This window comes from Moschus berezovskii, chromosome 9 (genome assembly GCF_049115385.1).
Source record: "Moschus berezovskii isolate FMDL1 chromosome 9, NW_MosBer_1.0, whole genome shotgun sequence".
In the NCBI taxonomy this organism is placed as follows: Eukaryota; Metazoa; Chordata; class Mammalia; order Artiodactyla; family Moschidae; genus Moschus; species Moschus berezovskii.
Window position 1 is genome coordinate 102,100,055 of NC_142468.1, and position 15,269 is coordinate 102,115,323.

Genomic DNA, 15,269 nt, shown 5'->3' on the forward strand with positions numbered 1-15,269 from the left:
AATGGCAACCCACTCCAGTGTTCTTGCCTGGAGAATCCCAGGGACGGGGGAGTCTGGTGGGCTTCCGTCTATGGGGTCACACAGAGTCGGACACGACTGAAGTGACTTAGCAGCAGCAATTAACAACAATCGCCTTGTTTTCTTCGTTTACTTGTTAAATTAGTCAACCCTGGAAAAACTGAGATAAAGTATGTCTGAATGAACCAGGCCATGCCGTACACATTACAAGGAAGACATTCACCAATATTTTAATTTTCCCTCAAAACTCAGGACAGTAGAAGCCTTGGTACCCATTTGTTGGCTCTCTCTCTAGAACCCACCCAGAGATGTTTCATGTGTGTGTGCTCAGTTGCTCTGTCATGCCCAACTCTTTGCGACCCCATGGACCTCACCCTGCCAGGCTCCTCTGTCCATGGAAATTTCCAGGCAAGAATATTGGAGTGGGTTGCCATTTCCTTCTCCAGGAGATCTTCCCAACCATGACAACTCAATTCACTTCCTTAGTTTGTACAGTTTCAGTGAGGGGCTGTAACATTGGATAATCTGTTTCTGGAAGACACTTAAAAATAAGGATAATTTTCCAGAGTAGGATGACAGGTAGGGAGCTGTATACGATAGAAAAATTATTGAATTTAGAATTATTTAAATTATTATTTATTATTTAGAATTATTTGTTTATTTGTCATAAGAAATTAATACTCAGCTATTATAAGCACACAGTTATGCCTTCTTTAAAGGACTGTTACAAAGATAACTGAATGAGATGAATTCCTGTGGAAGTACTTTGACTATTGCCTGACCAGTAAGAGTTTAAGTGATATTGGTTGTATGCATATGACCGTAATAATTCAAAGAGAGCTGTGGGTAAAAACCAGTAGATTATGATTTTTTGCTCTCCTAAACACTGCATAATCTTGTTACCTGGATCAGCAAAGGGAATTCTAACCTGGAGCTTCTCAAAAGTTTATTTTTTATTCTCTTAGAAGAGATAGTCTTCTTAACAATAACCAGAGAGGAGGAAAGAGCTGGAAATGGTTGTGGTAAAAATTCTTGAATATGTTTGCTGAGGGATGGAGGGGTTATAAGCAGAGACTGCCAGGAAGCAAGTCCTGTTTTTCCTGATCCTTGAGGATCCATTTATTGATGCTAAAGGAAAACAATGTCAAGAGACATCGCTATGCTTGTTATTCACTTCCCTTGGGATGTTCCTTAATTTTAGTGTTTTTATTTTCTATGCGGTTGAAATGATGTCTTTTTCCTTCTTTAAAATTCTTACAGATAGAATGAAATGTTAACAAATCAACTGGTTGCTTGATTAATTAATCAACCAGTATATCTAACTCTAACTCCCCTAAGTGTGCATACCATGTGGCCAATGAAGACTTTAAAAAACTTGAAGGCAATAAATGCAGCCCCAGATGTCCACAAATGATTTGACTAGACCTCAAAGTTATTACAAGCTGTTCTGACACTCTCAGCTAGGTCATGCTATTCTGTTATTGGACATATACATGAAACAAAACAAAGCTACTTTATAATTTTGTCTAAGGATAAAAAAAAGGTCACTGTGCCAGTCATAAAATACCAAATATCCTCCTCTCTTGGCTAAAATGAGTGTCTACTACTTAAAAAGCCAATTACAGCTTTAATCTCCTTCTTCTCTGCCCTCTATATAGATAAAATCTTATCTAGATACCTAGTCTTAGAATGGCCCTTGCATAGACAACATACAATCTGGAGCAGACCATCACTTCCTTAGATCCGCCCTCAAATCAGTCAACCAAAGCACCAGTCATATAATCGATTATTTTTTAATTGAAGTGTAATTGATTTACAATACTGCTATTAGTTTTAGATGTATAGCAAAGTGATTCAGTTATGTATACATGTATATATATGTACATATATATATAAGATTTTTCCATTTTTTCAGATTTTTTTCCATTATAAGTTATCATAAGATATTGAATATTGCTCTTTATGTTGTACAGTAACCCCTTTGGTAACCATAAGTTTGTTTTCTATGTCTGTGAAGCTATTTATATTTTAGAGGTAAGTTCAATTGTATAATCTTTTAGATTCCATATATAAATGATAAATGGTATTTGTCTTTCTCTTTCTTACTTAGTATGATGACGTCTAGATCCATCTATGTTGCTGCGAATGGTATTATTTCATTGTTTTTATGTCTGAATAGCAGAGTCGGACACGACTGGGTGACTGAACTGAACTGAACTGAATATTCCGTTGTATACATGTATCACATCTTTATCCAGTCATCTGTCAATGGACATTTAAGTTGTTTCCATTGTCTTGGCTGTTGTAAATAGTGCTTCTATGACTATTGGGCTGCATGTATCTTTTCAAGTTAGGATTTTCTCCAGATATATGCCCAGGAGTGGGATCACTGGATCATATGGTAACTCTATGTTTAGTTTTTTTAAGGAATTTCCATACTGTTCTCCAGAGTGACTGCACCAATTTAGATTCTCATCAACAGTGTAGGAGGCTTCCTTTTTTCCTCAACTTCTCCAGCATTTATTGTTTGTAAACTTTTTGATGGTGGCCACTCTGACCAGTGTGAGGTTAAGGTCAGACTTTTGGATTAAGGGAGATAGATTATCAGAAAGCAGATATTTGGACCTCAGTTCTTAGATCTGGAAAGAATTGCTTCCTCTGAGCTATATTTCTATAAAATGCCTTTGAATCTTATTAATAAATGCTATAAGAAGCAGCTGTGTTTAACTATATGTATATACGTCAGATATTTTGGGGAACCACTGTTCAGTGTATCTCATTCTCCCTCATATGAATCATCTTGAAAGAAATTATAGAACTAGGAGTCAGTAATTTAGTTTTCCTTGTAAACAGATTTGTTTCTTCTTACAATTAGTGAAAATCATATGACAGATAATGTTTCTCCATTCTCTACTTCATTTTTTGAATCAAAGAAACATAGAGAATCATAACAACACTTGAAAAAACTTCAACACTGAAGATCCTTTCTGATGATTTCCCACTTTATTTAAAGGGAGCTCATAACACTTTTACAGGCTTGACTTAATGTCAGCATTTATCCTATTATCCGCAAATCATCATCCTGTTTTTCCTTTTTAAATTAATATTTTCCTTATTCTTTCTTTTAGTGCACTTTAATACTTCAAATTCTTAAAGAAAAAAGTGGAATGTAGCATAATAAAGGAACATATAAATAGACATGTAAGTAAATAGGTCGTTTCAATATAAGAAGAGCTTATGAAGACATGGATTTTTCTAAGGAGAGCTTTTTTAGCCTTCCTCTTAGTATATTGTATTGAGCAGCCTTCCCCAGGAGTTCATATAAAAGCTTTTTATTGTGGGCTAGAAGTTTCTAAATGATTTGATGCTGCCCACTACTCCAGCCTCTTATGTCATTTTCCTTCCAGGTAGCAAAATCAACTTTTCTTATTCTTTGAAAATCACAAGCTTCTACCTGTACTTACATGGGTGTTTATTGTCCTAGATCTTTGCATGATATATTATCTGAGTTTGAAATACCGCTTCCTAACAAAGACATTCTCTAACCATTTAGATCTAAACTGTGCCCTATCCTACCCCAACAATTTCTGTATTCATACTCCCATTTATTCCTATTTTTGGTGTTTCAAGGATAGCATCTTTTTTTGGTTGGAGCATAGTTGATTTACAATGTTGTGTTACTTTCTGCTGTACATCACCGTGAATCAGTTATGCATATACATATATCCACTCTTTATTAGACTCTTTTTCCATAAAGTCATTAATTAGTACTGAGTAGAGTTCCCTGTGCTGTACAGTAAGTACTTATTAGGTATCTATTTTATATACTGTAGTGTGTATATGTCAATCCCAATCTCTCAATTTATCCCTTCCCTCTTTCCTCTCTGGTAATCCTAGGATTGTAATTCTATTTCTGTTTTGTAAATAAGTTCATTTGTACCATTAAAAAAAATTCCACATACAAGTGATATCCTATGATATTTGTCTTTCTTTGTCTGACTTACTTCACTCAGTATGACTTCACTCGAGGACATCTATGTTGCTGCAAATGGCATGATTTCTTTTTTTTTTTATGGTTGAGTAACATTCTATTGTGTATGTGTACCACATCTTCTTTATGCATTCACCCATCAATGTACATTTAGGTGGCTCCATGTCCTGGCTATTGTAAAAGTTCTGTAGTGAACATTGGGGTTCATGTATCTTTTCAAATTATGGTTTTCTCTGGATATATGCCCAGGAGTGGGGTTGGTGGATCATATGATAGCTCTGTTGCTGCTGCTGCTGCTGCTAAGTCGCTTCAGTCGTGTCCGACTCTGTGCGACCCCATAGACAGCAGCCCACCAGGCTCCCCCGTCCCTGGGATTCTCCAGGCAAGAACACTGCTCTATTTTATTATAAAACTTGTAGAGGAACATATAGGCAGAATGTTCTCTGACATAAATCACTTTGATCTACCTACTAGAGTAGTGAAGATAAAAATAAACATATGGGACCTAATTAAACTTAAAAGCTCCTGTACAACAAAGCAAACCATAAACAAAACAAAAAGACAACCCACAGAAAGGGAGAAAATGTTTGCAAATGAAGTGGCTGGCAAGGGATTATCTCCAAAATATACAAGCAAATCATGTAGCTCAGTAACAACTACAACAAAAAATCCAACAAATAACCCAATCAAAAAATGGACAGGAGATGTAAATAGATATTTTTCCAAAGAAGACATACAAATGGCCAAAAAGCACATGGAAAGATGCTCAACATCACGAATTATTAGAGAAATTCAAATCAAAACTACAATGAGGCATCATCTCAACAGATCATAATCCTCATCAAAAAAGTCTATAAACAATAAATGCTGGAGAGGGTTTGGAGAAAAAGGAACCCTTCTACACTGTTGGTGGGAATGTAAACTGGTACAGCTACTCTGGAGAACAATATGGAGGTTAATTAAAAAACTAAAAGTAGAGTTCTCATTTATTCCTTTTGTTTTATTGAGATATATAATTGAAATAAAACATTAATTTCAGGAGTCTAATTGTAGTTAGTATCAATTACCACATATAGTTACAAATTTTTCAAACTACTGGAATTAGTAGTTATAAGCAATGAGATCTATGTGTTCAGCTTCTTATTATCTATCCCCTTCACTATAATGTAAGCTTCACAAAGGCAGGGACTTGATCTTCTGCATTCAGATAGAGATAAATGTTTACTGAATGCCTGAATGAAATGCATCAACCCCAGAGGACAACTTGACTAATTTATTTATGACCAAATAGTTGAGCCAAATCACATACACCTGTCTCATATCTCAGACTCACTGGCTTTTACTCTCTGTCTGCTTTTACCTATTTTGAGCTGCGTGCTCAACCCAAACTTCCTCCTCTTAAAACTAACCCCAGAGTATTGATATATTGTCACTACATGCTAATCTTTTAAAATGTGAGCCTATTTCTAGATATCTTAATTATTTTTCACAGGTAGGAAAAGGTAAGAAGACTGTAATATATTTCTTATTCTATAAATGGAGAATTTGGGAATAGAGGCAGGAGAAGCTTCCACTGCTGATGTCATGAGTGTTTGAATCACCTGTACTACTCACCATAACTTGTTTCACTTTCCCAACCAATTATTGTAAGATTTTTATTCCTCACTATATGTCATGTATTTTTTTTAAAATAGTGGCTCTGTAAGGTCAGTGTGTGAACTGGTGCTGATCTAGGTACACCAGAATCACATTAATATGGGAATTTCTGGGGTTAATTTTATATTCTGAATTAGGGGATTTGGAGAAAAACCTGGGAATCTATTCTTTTAAAGAGGTCTCTAAATAACTATAACATATAACTTAAGATCATTATTAATTTTTTGGATATTAATTACATAAGAATTTTGGCTCATTTGTGATAGAGACCAAATGTAAGAATATGCACACAATAGAGGAGAGTGATCTCAGATAAAGGGGAAGTAGTTACTGGCAGTCAGGAGAGGAGAAGAGTTTAAAGTTCAGATTCAGGTCATTTAATTCAAGTTACTGTCTATCAAGTCCTGTTTTGAAGGTAAGGTCTGGTTTAATTGGTTGTACTATTGTCCATATTGTCTAGACAGAAGTAGATGAATTTGGGTCTGTATTTCTAGGTGCCAGTAAGTAGAGATCTACTTTTTAAGTTGGAATAGATTTTTTTGATGGTCATCATCAAAAATCTCTGCAGATAATAAATGTTGGAGAGGGTGTGGAGAAAAGGAAACCCTTGTACACTGTTGGTGGGAATGTAAACTGGCTCAGCCACTATGGAGAACAGAATGAAGGAAAAAATAAATATTATGATCTTGGTCCACTCATGAGCTCTTGTTTGCTTTGGCCAGTTTTTGTAAACATCTGAATTTTTCTCAAGGCAGTCTTCATGTCCTTGTTCCCGCTGTAGATCAGCAGGTTTACAAGTGGAGTCACTGATGAGTACAGCAAGGTTACAATCTTCTGTATCCCAGCTGGATTTCCAGGGGTTGGGCTGATGTACATCATCATGATGGTTCCATAGAACAGAGATACCACAGCCAGGTGGGAACCACAAGTGGAGAAGGCCTTACGTCTGCCAGCAGCTGAAGGGACGTGCAACACTGCTCTGAGAACCAGGGTGTAAGACACAAGAATGAAAAAGAAGGTGATAAAGATTATAAGAGAGCTCAATATAGAACAGGAAAGCTCAATTCCAGGGGCAGGGATGCAGGACAGGGCCAGAAGGGGACCAGGGTCACAGACAAAATGGTCAATGGTATTGGGGCCACAAAAGGGGAGTTGGGTGATGAAATAGATAGGGACTGGATAGCAGAGGAAGGCTGTTACCCAGCAGAGGCCCACCAAGTTCATGCAGAGATGGCTGCTCATGATGGTAGGATAGTGGAGAAGTCGGCAGATGGCCAAGTATCGATCAAAGCCATGAGGGGCGGTAAGAAGGTCTCAGTAATGCCCATGGAGAAGAAGAAGTAGAACTGGAGGAAGCAGGCAGTGAAAGAGATGGTTTTGGTCTCAGACAGGAAGTTCCTTAACATATTGGGAACAGTGGTGTTGATGTAACACATCTCCAGGAACGAGAAGTTGGCCAACAGAGTGTACATGGGAGTGTGGAGTCTGTGATCCAGCTTCACTGCAAAGACAATGGCCCCATTCCCCATCAGTGTCAGGATGTAGGACGCAGAGAAGAGCACAGAGAGGAGGACTCGAGCCTCTAGAGCAGGGAAAGCTCAGGAGTATGAATTCAGTCACTGTGCTGACTCCTGACACATTCATGGCTTCCTAAGAGGTGGAGAGGAAAAAATGACAGCCACAGAGATGACCTTACTCTCTAATCTTCAGGAATATATCCTTTCAGAGATCTGTAAGTCCCTCAGATTCTATTACTGTATTAATAATGTAAATACGCTGCTGAAGACGGTCAAACTTCAGAATGCTAGATATGAAAAAGCTTTGAATTTTGGACTTTCTCATTCCTCTTTCAGTATTTTCTTAGACCCAGCAAAACTCCAAAAAAGCAGTTTGGAGAAGATTAATGACAGTACTTGCAAATATAAATAGGTATTTTATATTTGTATCTATAGAATAAGATATGTAAACCCTTAATATTAGACATAGAATTTCAATTCTGTGTTTATTTGGAATTAGAGTCATAATACTAGGTAGGCATCACAAGAGGAGGAGAAATGTAACAAACAATGCAATGACATTCTGTGCATTTCACTTTTATTCTGGATCAATGTTAGAATTATAAATGTCAGCCTCCTAAGGTGTTCTGAAAACCCAGACAAGAAATGTCATGTGCCATTGTTTCTTCAGTGTTCAGAATGGTTTTTTAACTCACAAAAATATGGAAAGTCTAGACATCTACATAATAGTCCTTTTACTTGCTGTTTTAATACTTCTGTAAAATCTTGGTTTAGGTTGAAATCAGAAAAACTATAGAAGATCTGATATATCACAGACTTTTGAGATTTTTGCACGAGATGTCATGATTCTTAGAAAACTTGCTATTCTTCTAGTTTATGTTTAGATGCAGAGGATCATAAATATCAGATACCCATAAACAGAGACCTCTAGGAACCAAGGACAGTGATGGGAGTCTTAAGTGCCCTCTGGACATGGATTCCTCTGATAGAAATCAGAGGAATTCTACTCTCTCCTCTTGTCCCCATCCAATTACAGATGTGGAAGGTTAGAGTTGTTTTGGTAAATTGATTAATCATCTTTGTTAAAGCTTCTTTCTCTGACTCTGAGTGAGACTTAGTCTTGAACACTGTGTGACTTCTATGGTGAGAGAAGCAAAAACAAAGCCACTGAAATCACCTGAGATTCTGTTGCCAGTCATTTGGTCTTAATTTATTAATTTATTTTGTGGATCACTTCTGTTATTGAGAGACAGTTATCATTTGTATGAAAATGACCCAAGTGACGTGATTGAGTGAGGATACTTATTCAGGAAAATATAAGTGCAGAATACAAACCTAGAAACCTTCAATAACAGTATTCTAGCTGAGAATATTTATTCACGTATTCATGATAAAATGTAATACTTTCCAGATCACATAATGTTATAACTTTAAGGATGATCTTGATGATTGCAATTAGTGACATAACAGATAAGAGGAAAAGTTTTTCGTATCACACTTCACTGTAAGTTTCCTCTTTAGTCTGTAAATAGATCATATATGGCAGAGCAAAGCTGTGAATAATTCCTCTGTAGGAGAAACTGAGAGTTACCCAGAAGCCAAAGTAACCATGAGGAAAGAGAAAACAGCAAGAAATATTTGGTCCTGATGTGGGTGGGGATTCCATTGACTTTGTAAACCATATGGGAGTGAACTCAGCAATTTGGACTGTTCAGTCATCACCTTGCTCTTCCTCCTTGAAGAGGCAGTGGACCATCATTTTCTCTGTGGCAGAGCCAAACACAGCTAAAAATAGGGAAGGCTTAAGTTTTTGTTTTTTTCCTGCCCTCTTCCTCATAGCTGCTTTGTCAGTTATTTCCAGATGTCACTTTGCTAACATCTTTGTTCCCCCAAAGACCTGGTTTTGACTGGGTACAACTAACTCCTGGTTAATAAGAACAGAATTTATACACACTGAAGCTCTTACCTTGTTCTTATCTCCCTCATTTCTCTGATTCCCAGACTTCTTATCTGCAGGGATGAATCTGCTTAAATTAATTTATAAACCTGAGATTCTATTACTTTCATGACACACAAAAGAAGGCAGAGCTAAAATGAACATCTAAGAGTTGTCTTATATTACCTCTTCTGAACCTGTCTTCTTGTAGAACTCAAGGGTCTGACTTATCTTCTGTTTCTGCTGCAGCAAAAGGCATGTAAGATGGAGGGCATGGCTTGTTTGGCAGCCAGCGGCCCAGAGAGCTCGTTAACCTTGCTAGACACTGATACTGGTTTGGAAAGAACCTGGCATATTTGCTGAAAAACAGAGACTTATCTGAAGCCTATGTTTTATTTCTCCTAAGGGATATAGTCTCCTATGAATTCTAAAACTGAGTATTTATGAGGGAAGATTATTAATCATACCCCAAATGTTCCCTTCCATTGGGAGTCCTTCTTTGGCCCTTTGGGACCCTGTTTCTCCAATAGTGGATGATCATCTCATGTTATTTTTAGAGCAGATGTTTATTTTGTCCTTTGGTCTGGTTACCTTTGGGATGGTGCAAACACTCAGCATCATCAGTTTAGCTAAAGTATGATGTTTTTGTTTATCTTTTATTCCTTTACATTCAATTTTATTCATTTTTTGAGTCTGTCTGCAAGTTTTGAACTCTCTTATGTGTTAATATCAGAGTTGCCTTATGATAGTTCTTTCTTTTTCCTATGGATTCACTCTGGCTAGAAAATATTATTTCATTTCATTCTTTGGTAAAAGGCTCTCTCTTCTGGGTTGAGCTCTGTGCTTTTAGCCTGATAGTAATAAGTAAAATATCATTTCTTGGTGAACAGGGCCCAGGAAACTGTGGTACAAGTGGTGAAATGCCAAACTTTTAGAAGATTCATCTCCTTCTAGTCCTTTAAACTATGTCTCTAAAAGTTGACATGACTGTTGAAATTGCCTTGCTTCTTTTCAAGATGACCTAAACTTCTGAACCCCTTTGTTTTTATTACTTGGATGTGTGTGCATATGCATATAGGTATGTATGAATTTAGATCAGATATTTACTTTTTATTTTTAATATTGGTTTGGAACAGTCTCTAATGAGATGGACTCTTGCTAACAAATTACTAATAACTACATATCATTTGAGTGAACTCTGGGAGTTGGTGATGGACAGGGAGGCCTGGCGTGCTGTGATTCATGGGGTCGCAAAGAGTCAGACACGACTGAGCGACTGAACTGACTGACTCACTGACTGACATATCATTTACTGACAAAAAGAGGTTTTTCTGGGGAGGGGGATATTAATTTACCTTGCTCATTTTCTCAGCATCATTTCTGTAAGGTAGAAGTGTTTTTGTCTTTTAAATGGTAACATCACTTCTTCCATCATGAAAATTGATATCTGAGGATGCCTGGTCATCAAGTTTTTTAGAATGGTTTATTTATTAAAATGTTTGCAATCAGAGAAGAAAAATAAAAGGAATCTAGATTGGAAAAGAAAAATCTCTCACTGTTTGCAGATGACATGATCCTCTACATAGAAAACCCTAAAGACTCCACCAGAAAATTACTACAGCTAATCAACGAGTATGGTAAAGTTGCGGGATATAAAATCAACACACAGAAATCCCTTGCATTCCTATACACTAACAATGAGAAAACAGAAAGAGAAATTAAGGAAACAATTCCATTCATCATTGCAATGAAAAGAATAAAATACTTAGGAATGAATCCACTTAAAGAAACAAAAGAGCTATATATAGAAAACTCTAAAACACTGATGTAAGAAATCAAAGATGACACAAATAGATAGAGAAATATACCATGTTCATGGATTGGAAGAATCAATATAGTGAAAATGAGTATAATACCCAAAGCAATCTATAAATTCAATGCAGTCCCTATCAAACTACCAACAATATTTTTCACAGAACTAGAACAAATTATTTCACAATTTGTATGAAAATACAAAAAACCTAGAATAGCCAAAGCAATCTTTAGAAACAAGTATGGAATTGGAGGAATCAACCTGCCTGACTTCAGACTATAGTACAAAGGTATAGTCATCAAGACACTATGGTACTGGCACAAAGACAGAAGTATAGATCAATGGAACAAAAATAAAATCCATGCATCTATGGACACCTTATCTTTTAGAAAGGAGGCAAGAATATCCAATGGAGAAAAGACAATCTCTTATTTTTATTTTTATTGGAGGCTAATTATTTTATAATATTATATTGGTTGGTTTTGCCATACATTGACATGAATCCGCCCCGGGTGTACGTGAGCTCCCCCTCCCGAACCCCTCTCCCACCTCCCTCCTCCCCTTATCCTCCCTCTGGGTCATCCCCGCGCATCCTGTAACATGCATCGACCCTGAACTGGCGATTTGTTTCACATATGATAATATACATGTTTCAATGCCATTCTCCCAAACCATCCCACCCTCACCCTCTCCCACAGAGTCCCAAAGACTAGAAAAGACAATCTCTTTAAAAAGTGGTGCTGGGAAAACTGGTCAACCACTTGTAAAAGAATGAAACTAGAATACTTTCTAAAACCATACACAAAAATAAACTCAAAATGGATTAAAGATCTAAACGTAGGTCATAAACTATAAAACTCCTAGAGGAAAACATAGGCAAAACACTCTCCAACATAAATCACAGCAGGATCCTCTATGACCCACCTCCCAGAGTAATGGAAATAAAAGCAAAAATAAGCAAATGAGACCTAATTAAACTTAAAAGCTTTTGCACAACGAAGGAAACTTTAATCAAGGTGAAAAGACAGCCTTCAGAATGGGAGAAAATAATAGCAAATGAAGCAACTGACAAAGAATTGACCTCAAAAATATACAAGCAACTCCCACAGCTCAATTCCCGAAAAATAAATGATCCAGTCAAAAAATGGGCTAAAGAACTAAACAGACATTTCTCCAAAGAAGACATCAGTTCAGTTCAGTTCAGTCACTCAGTCATGTCCGACTCTTTGCGGCCCATGAATCACAGCACGCCAGGCCTCCCTGTCCATCACCAACTCCCGGAGTTCACTCAAACTCATGTCCATCGAGTCGATGATGCCATCCATCCATCTCATTCTCTGTTGTCCCCTTCTCCTCCCGCCCCCAATCTCTCCCAGCATCAGAGTCTTTTCCAGTGAGTCAACTCCACTGGTCGCATGAGGTGGCCAAAGTATTGGAGTTTCAGCTTTAGCGTCAGTCCTTCCAATGAACACCCAGGATTGATCTCCTTTAGAATGGACTGGTTGGATCTCCTTGCAGTCCAAGGGACTCTCAAGAGTCTTCTCCAGCACCACGGTTCAAAAGCATCAGTTCTTCGACGACCAGCTTTCTTCACAGTCCAACTTTCACATCCATACATTACCACGGGAAAAACCATAGCATTGACTAGACGGACCTTTGTTGGCAAAGGAATGTCTCCGCTTTTTAATATGCTATCTAGGTTGGTCATAACTTTCCTTCCAAAGAGTAAGCGTCTTTTAATTTCATGGCTGCAGTCAGCATCTGCAGTGATTTTGGAGCCCCCCAAAATAAAGTCTGACACTGCTTCCACTGTTTCCCCGTCTATATCCCATGAAGTGATGGGACCAGATGCCATGATCGTTGTTTTCTGAATGTTGAGTTTCAAGCCAATCTTTTCACTCTCCTCTTTCACTTTCATCAAGAGGCTTTTGAGTTCCTCTTCACTTTCTGCCATAAGGGTGGTGTCATCTGCATATCTGTGGTTATTGATATTTCTCCCAGCAATCTTGATTCCAGCTTGTGCTTCTTCATACAGATGACTAAAAAACACATGAAAAGATGCTCAACATGACTCATAATCAGAGAAATGCATATCAAAACCACAATGAGGTACCATCTCATGCTGGTCAGAATGGCTGCTATCAAAAAGTCTACAAACAAATGGTGGAGAGGGTGAGGAGAAAAAGGAACCCTCTTACACTGTTGGTGAGAATGCAAACTCTTATAGCCACTATGGAGCACAGTGTGGAGATTCCTTAAAAAACTGGAAATAGAACTCCCATACAACCCAGAAATCCCACTGCTGGGCATACACACCGAGGAAACCAGAATTGAAAGAGTCTCGTGTACCCCAATGTTCATCACAGCACTGTGTGCAATAGCTAGGACATGGAAGCAACCTAGATGTCCATCTGCAGACAAATGGATAAGAAAGCTGTGGTACATATACATAATGGAATATTATTCAGCTATTAAAAAGAATGCATTTGAATCATTTCTAATGAGGTGGATGAAACTGGAACTTATTTTACAGAGTGAAGTAAGTCAGAAAGGAAAACACCAGTAGAGTATATTAGCGCATATATATGGAATTTAGAAAGATGGTAATGATAACCCTATATGCGAGACAGCAAAAGAGACACAGTTGTAAAGAACAGACTGTTGGACTCTGTGGGAGAAGGGTTTGATGATTTGAGAGAATAGCATTGAAACATGTATATTATCATATGTGAAATAGATCTCTAGTCCAGGTTTGATGCGTGGGACAGGGTGCTCAGGGCTGGTGCACTGGGATGACCCAGAGGGATGGGATAGAGAGGGAGGAGGGAGGGGGTTTCAGGATATGGAACACATGTACACCCATGGCTGAATCTTGTGAATGTATGGCAAAAAGCACCATAATATTGTAAAGTAATTAGCCTCCAATTAAAATAAATAAATAAATTTTGAAAATGTTTGGTGTTTGAGGGCACAAAGAATTTTTTGACATTAATATCTGACAAAATTATGATTAGGAACAAAGGATTTCTTTAACTATCATAAGATGAAATGTGATGTTTCTGATATTTGAACTGAAATCACAGAATTTAATCGGAGTGAGTTGAGGAACACTTGAGCTTTAATATATCTATATCTCTAAATATATAGTAAAGTTCTCCCTCCTGTACAATCATGATCTGACCACTAAGCAAACCAAGCAGACTTCAGTAACTACACGTAACAGGTGATAGAGATTTCACAGAATTAGTAAAAAAAAAAAAAAAAAGTCAAATAAATAGCAGAAACATAAGCAACAAAAACCATAACCACAACAAAACTTGGAGAAGTGGGGGGAATTTGATGTTCAGAGTTTTCACTTTATATTATTTAAAACATCCCATTTTAAATAAGAGAGACACATGCAAGACATACAAAGAAATCATACGGCCCATATACAGGAAAAAACATCAGTCAAAATGTGGGTCTTACTAGGTAAATAATTTAAATGATCTTTTATAAACAAGCTCAAAGAATTAAAGAAACTTGTCTAAAGAATTAAATAAAATTATGAGAATTATGTTTCACCAGATAGAAAACATCAAGAAAGATACGTGAATTATAAAATATATCAGATGGAAACTGTTGAAAAGTACAGTAACTGAAATAAAAATTCAATACAGGGGTTCAACCCTGTATTTGAATTGGTAGAAGCAAGATTCTGCAAACTTGAAAATAGGTTAATTAAGATGATCCAATCTGAAGTGAAAGGGAAAGGGAAGTAGCTCAGTCGTGTTCGACTCTTTGCGACCCTGTGGATTGTAGCCTACCAGGCTCCTCCCTCCATGGAATTCTCTGGGCAAGAATACTGGAGTGGGTTGTCAATTCCTTCCTCAAATCTGAAGAATAGAAGCCAAAGAAATGAAGAAAAATGATCAATTTAAGAAAGCTGTAGGACACCATCAAGCATACCAACATATAATGGGAATTCAAGAAGTAGAAAAGAGATAAAAAGATGGTGAAAGAATCTTTGAAGAAGTAATAGGTGAATACATGAGAGAGTCAATTTTTAGGTAGGTTGATAAAGAGTCCAGGGCCCTCAAGGAGGAAGGGGTCTAGGGCCCTGGAGGAGGAGAATGGAGTCTGGGGCTTTCAAGGAGGAGAAAAGTGAAAACTTTTTTTTCTACATTCTTTCTTTTAGCCACATAAAATGCTTTTTCTTTAAGCCCTGAGCTAATGGCTCAAGGGTATTTTTTTCTCTAGTTCAGTTCAGTCGCTCAGTCGTGTCTGACTCTTTGCAACCCCATGAATCATAGCACCCCAGGCCTCCCTGGCCATCACCAACTCCCAGAATTCACTCAA

The 15,269-nt window shown here is 37.4% G+C and overlaps 1 protein-coding gene and 1 pseudogene across 4 annotated transcripts in view; both read right to left on the reverse strand.

Moving 5' to 3' along the window:
- The window catches only part of LOC148776751 (olfactory receptor 11G2-like), a 56,286-nt gene that overhangs the window by 2,970 nt on the left and 38,047 nt on the right, over positions 1 to 15,269 (reverse strand). The window lies entirely within an intron of this gene.
- On the reverse strand, positions 6,293 to 7,309 carry LOC148776752 (olfactory receptor 11H6-like; annotated as a pseudogene).